The sequence below is a fragment of the Ptychodera flava genome, chromosome 11 (genome assembly GCF_041260155.1).
Source record: "Ptychodera flava strain L36383 chromosome 11, AS_Pfla_20210202, whole genome shotgun sequence".
NCBI lineage: Eukaryota > Metazoa > Hemichordata > Enteropneusta > Ptychoderidae > Ptychodera > Ptychodera flava.
Genome location: NC_091938.1, coordinates 32,404,272 through 32,410,591, shown reverse-complemented (window position 1 = coordinate 32,410,591; position 6,320 = coordinate 32,404,272).

The following is a 6,320-nucleotide window of genomic DNA, read 5'->3' as shown; positions in this document are numbered from 1 at the left end:
TATGTTGCTGTCAGTTTCCAGACGGTATCATCGATATAGAGTTTCTCTGCATTTTGCTTGTCACCGTCAACGTTTTGTACAGCTTCAAAGTTATTAGCAAGATTATATCTGTCTCTTTCCTGCCTTAGGCCTACGTTACATTTTTAATGAGCTCACCAAATGTGTTTGCGTTAATACAATTTGCCTTCCTTATTCACGTTGGTTGGCAAATTCAAGACATATTCACAGAATTCCGTGGCGCTAACTGTGAAGGAAAACTGCTTTTTACTTGGATTCACTCACTGAAGCACTTTAAAAATACCGGGATGTCCACCTCGTCCGGGTCATTGAACGACCGAGTGTCCACGGCCACTATAAGTATGAAGAAGCAAATAGAACGAACTTTGAAATGTCTCGCTCAAGGATAAGCTTACAGAATATTGCAATCATCCTCGTATCAAACTCCTTATTAGTGACAGCAGTGCTACGGCCATCACACCTATACGTACCACCCGAATTGCAGTCTGTTTTACAGCGTGTTTATGTATTTGATGTTTAGGGACGATTCAGAATTTACTTCCGGGGGAGGGTGGAGGATTTTCTATTTTCTGGGTGATTTTTTTTCCACGCCCCCCCCTAGTAAATTATAGAAAAATCTATGCCCCCCCCCCTCATCTTTCGTGTTTTTTTTCCATGCCCCCCCTAATATATACATGCATGCTTATACACTATAGACATATCCAGTCTAACAAGTTGCAGGAACTGTAGTGGACATTTAATCGATGATATAACAAATCATTTCAGGGTTATGTGACTATAAAAAGAATGATTTGCAGGGACTGCAAGTGGCACACTTTTGGAAAGGGTAGCAATAAACATATCTGGTTGTAAATTTCTGAAGAAAAGTTAATTACTAAATATGAATACGTCTTTCGTTATGTCTCACTGATACATATGATGCACACAAAGACAAGCAAGATGTCAGTTAGAAATGGTGAACAGCTAGGAAATCAAAGGAGCAGATAATTGGCAAAGTGATATATATCTAGAAGTTTAATTGTACATCTTTGCAGATATCCAGATATTTCTGGAAAGTAAGATGTACATGTACATGCACAAGTTCAGCATACATTTTCATTTGATGATGCTGAATGCAGACTCACGGTGAAAGTTTTAAACATTAGGAATTAAAATTGGTGAAAGCCAACTTGTTTTTAATTTTCTCTTTTTTTCTAATTTGGTTGTCATAAAACCAAGTAGCTGCCACGGAAAGCAACAATGCTGAGGAATATTTTAGATCATTTCTTGAACAAAAGACCTTATCCAAAACATGAATTCACATGTTATTCTGCTCATTCCATTCACAATCCAAAGTTCATATTAAAATGCAGATAACCCTGTGGAAGTCAAAGTTCACAGCAGTATTTTTCAAAATTGACAGAGCATGCATATTTCAATTTTTTTAACAAACTTTAATTTTAAAATAGTCATGATGCGTATGTTTTCAGATGACACGAAACAATACATATTAATTTGTTTTTTTTTTGCCATTTCTGCCAGCCGCCACTGAGAAATCTTTGATTATACATATCAGAATGAATGGGACACAAAAGTATTAGCATCAATACACAACTTGATGTGTAAGCCTATCCACATTTCTCCTAGCCTCATACACACTGAGATCACTTCTTGGACTACAGCAAATTTCTTGTGTACACAATATTTCAACAATCCGACACCATAGCATTGATGCAGAGCCACATGATCTTCTGGATGCACATACAGGATTATTGGAAAATCACCCTTTTGTAAATTTTTCACCATATATTTTTGACAGTAATACATAATATTTTTATTTTCAACATTAAAAAACTATTCGCTGAAAGCAACTTGAAGATGAGACGGCCATAAATTTATTTTCAAAAAGTTTATAGTAGATGTAAGCACTGTAAAAAGTTATGTAGAACATTTAAAAAATTTAGAAAGGGTAAAATTGATGAGAATGAAACATTGAAAAAGGAGCAGAAAAGAAGAGAGGATAAAAATACGAGGACTATGACTGGTTAAAGTTGCTCTTGAGTGGGAACCTTCAAAATTTAAACGTAAAAGAATTAGATAAATACCTTGATAAACATAAATTACCAAAAAAAAAAAATTGAAAGCTGAAAAAGTTCAAATTATAACCGCACATATACATGCACAACCTTCATTCAATTTAAGAAAACTGTCAGGGAAAGATGTAACAACTTATGTCACAGATGAGTCAGAGTCAGATAGCAGTGACTCTGAATTGGAAATCTCTGTCAATGGAGTCATTGAGAGTGATGATGATGGTGTTGGTTCTGAATATAATAGTGACACAGACACTGAACTGACGAAATCCCAGAGAACAAACGTGACCATGTTACTTTAAGAAGTGGCAGAGTAGCAAGTCGTTTTGTTAGCTCACATTTGGTTATACTAATGTGAGTTTATCGTATAAGCTGAAGTCGATGGCGTCTGTATGTATGTATGTATGTATGTATGTACAGTTTGTCCATCAACATCAAAAACACGCAAATCGCTGCACATTTCAGCTTGGTATTTGGTGTGTGGATGCATCCTGGGCTATAGATGGGATTTTGTTCAAATGAAGTTTGCATTGCCAAAATTATGCAAATGAGCTTACAAAATGTAAAAATGGTCAAGAATTAATATCTCGAGAATCGCTGTTTTGATTGCTTTAAAAATTTGTGTGCAAGTACCTTAGGTAAACCTTATACAGTTTTATGAATATTGTGAAGATATCCTTAATTTTGTATTTTTGCCGAATTTTTTGGTGATTTTTTTCATTTTCAGTAAAAATTCTTCTTCTCTGAAACCGCCAGCCCAATCGCTCTCAAATTTGGGTTGGATCTTTGCAAGGGTGTTACTCTTCTAATTTGTTGAAATTATGACAAAATTGGGAAAATTACTATTTTGGAGCAATTTTGTCATTTTTGGTCAAAAAAAATTACACAATATTTTCTTTTTGAAACCCCTTGACAGACTGTTTTTATATTTGGTACACAGACTACAGAGATGACAATAGTTAGATATGTGGAAATTGTCCTGAAATATATAAATTTGTATTTTTAAGATAATATTGTCATTTTTGGTCAAGAAAACTTGTTCTCAAAATTACTTGTTTGATAGCTTTGTAATTTGGTATAAAGTCCCGAAAGATGTCATTAGATAAATTTTCTGCTCAAAGTGTTGGAAACCCCCAAATTTGTATATTTTAGGTAATTTTCTCAGTTTGTGACCTTAAATGACCTACACCAACCCAGGATATGTTGTGAGACAGTTTCGAAGGCTGTGAACATAATTTTGTCATATTTGGTATCAATTTGTAGGAAACTTTGATCCAGAAAACAAAGCTGAGGTGAATTTTTTCATTGCGGACCAATTTTTGCAACTTTTCTTTGTAAGAAATACAAGAACTGATGAGAAATTTGGATCCAGGATAATTCCAATGTTGTAATCACCGCCCACAGTGGAAGGCATTTCCCTATCTGTAACGTACTTAAGTGTTGTTACATTTGAATGATAACACTCATCGCATTAATTGAAAACATCCCCAAGTTGTAATACATTTCCTGTCATCTGGCGTTATGTAATACCAAGGGATGGAACATTTGATATTTCGGAGGGGGTAGGGTCTAGAAGATTGATGAGGTAGCATTACTTTTTTTGCCAGATCCCTTCTACATTTTTTTACCCACTCCCACCTTTTCTTTTTATCAAGCCTTCTCTGTCTATTTTTTGTTGTTGACATTTGCTTATGTATTTAGGATCTGCTTGTTCCATTGCTACAGAAGTTGATACGCATGTTCCTAAAGATGACCTCCATTACCTAAGTTGGAGACCTTATTTGCTTTTGTCATTCTTGTTTTTCCTGGTTTAAATATTTCTCGAATGGACCAATTCAAACCGAATGTGAGCACACTGTCCTTGACGGTATTTTTTTGAATTAAGGTGGAGCTGCATGTTGCCAACACAGTTTTTTTCAAAGCAATATTTCTCATCAAAGATGACAAGGAAACCCCCTCATACCATATATTTTCAAAAAGCAGAGACTCTAAAGTTTAGTATGGTAGCAGTAGTTACTCAAAGGATGAAGTGGGTGTATATTTGGGGTAAAAAACCTCAATTTTGGTATTAATGATAAAAATTACTTTAAGTCAAAAACTAGACAGTATTTTCATGAAATGTAATATTTCACTTGAAAGGAGAGTATATGTAGAATAAAACGACTATTTTATTTGGCATTATCCATCCTCATTTTAAAATTGTAGGGGTTTAAAGACTGACACTCTAATAATTGATTAAAATCATGATCAGCAAAATTAAAATGCCTCTTATTCAAAATACCTCTTTTTAAAAATGTAAGAGCTTTATTGCCAAACAAAACCAATTGATAGTCGTTTGTTATATAGCATTTAAAAAACATAATGTGAAATTTCAGAAAATTTGACCCAGTCGGAGTGGAGTTATATTCTTCGGAAATTTTGAAATTGGGAGGCAAAAGAAGCCAAGAAATCGGGTGATTTGCATACATTTGCACAAATTAACACTTCTTTATCATGCAACTTTACACTGCTTTACAAGCTACAAGGTGAACCCAACCTAATGATGCTGAATATTTGCTGTAATTTTTAGCATTTGTTCAATGTTCATCTCTGTGTATCAGCATTTGTTTGTTATTCTATCACTACATAGAACACCCAATGCTGTATTTAGCAACATACCAGTGTGAACATAAATGACCATTGTTATTGTTGATAAATGAATTCTAGCCTGGACTTGATTCGAGATCTCTTTTCAACAAAAACAACCCCGACTGTTTACTGTATGGTTTGTGTTGACATGCTAAATACTGGACATTTCATGACGCTTCAGGGAGGAGAACAAGATACTGCAGTAGATGCATAAAACAAACCACTGTGAATATTACCGAATTTGGCAGCTAAAGGAGTTTAACTAAACACGTTGAGTTTATCTGTCACCCAGGTAGCATCTATGGTTCTCTTTTATAGAGATCAGAAATTCTGGGCAAATATTGAATTGATGATTTTTTTCCTTGGCCCCCCTAAAAGATTGTGGTATTTTTGTCTGCCCCCCCCCTAAATTTTCTTGGGAAAAATGGGTGCCCCCCCCCTGAAAATCCTCCACCCTCCCCCTGAAGTAAATTCTGAATCGTCCCTTACCGTAAAAGAGCTACTATGATGATATACTTTACATATTAGCTGATGCTAATGCTGATTGACAATAACAAAACAAAACTCAAACTATTCATTCATATTTCTAAGGGTTTTATTTCCCAGGATAGGTTTGTGCATCGATATCTGTTTTTAAAGTAACAACTGCCGACAGTATCTCTACCAAACATCACGAAGTGAATTTCTAAACAACGACAGGTCTTCGTTTCAATTACAGAAATGTTGTAACGAGGTCAGTCCAACCACAATATTCTTCGCAATCGAGAAACCATATCACTTTAAGATCTGGGATGAATTCGATAGAAAAAGCGATCGTCCGGTTTAACGCACTTCTATTAGGCTAACATATTGCAATAACAAAAAAAAAAAAAAAAAAAAAAAACGTTTAAAATTCTACTCGGCCCAATCGTTTGCCTAATCTCTGCAAAAAGTTGCAAGGAACCCATAATCCACGCAAGGATCACGGTAATAAATCTTTAATTTTTGCATAAACATTTATATGACAAGATGAAACTTATCATAGACTTGCCACGGTAAGACATTTGTTAAGGTCACTTGTCTTCCGACTACACAATTAAATGACTCCAGAGAACGAAGGCAAGCAGAGAAACACCGCTTAGCTTATTTCTTTAGGCTAAGGAGTATCTATGCATACTGAAACAAGGCTTTAGAAATTTAAATTGAGACGCCCCGCCAAAGTGCTGTGTGAGAAAAAGGAATCCCTTCGCTTTTCTCCAATTTCAGATAACCCCTTCCCTCCCTCAATTTTAATTTGCCTGACCACCGGCCATAATAAGTGAACATTAACACTTCCTTGGGCTCTTAGGCTTCTAAAAATAATTAAAACACGTTAATGTGCTGCGGCGCTCACTGTTTTGGGTATTTGTCGCTGGCGCCTGGCGGTAACGTTCTTTAATAAAAGAGCCCCCAAAGATGTAAGAAAGTTTAAAATTGGTGAAAATTCTTCTGCTCACCAACCTGTAATTATTGTAAGACATTATTATGGGAAGCATTTTAATTGTAAGCTTATATAAGCTTATGCCCCCTGATCGATCTCGGATAGGCCTCCGAAAAAATGACATTTTAGGGAAAGTTATTTAA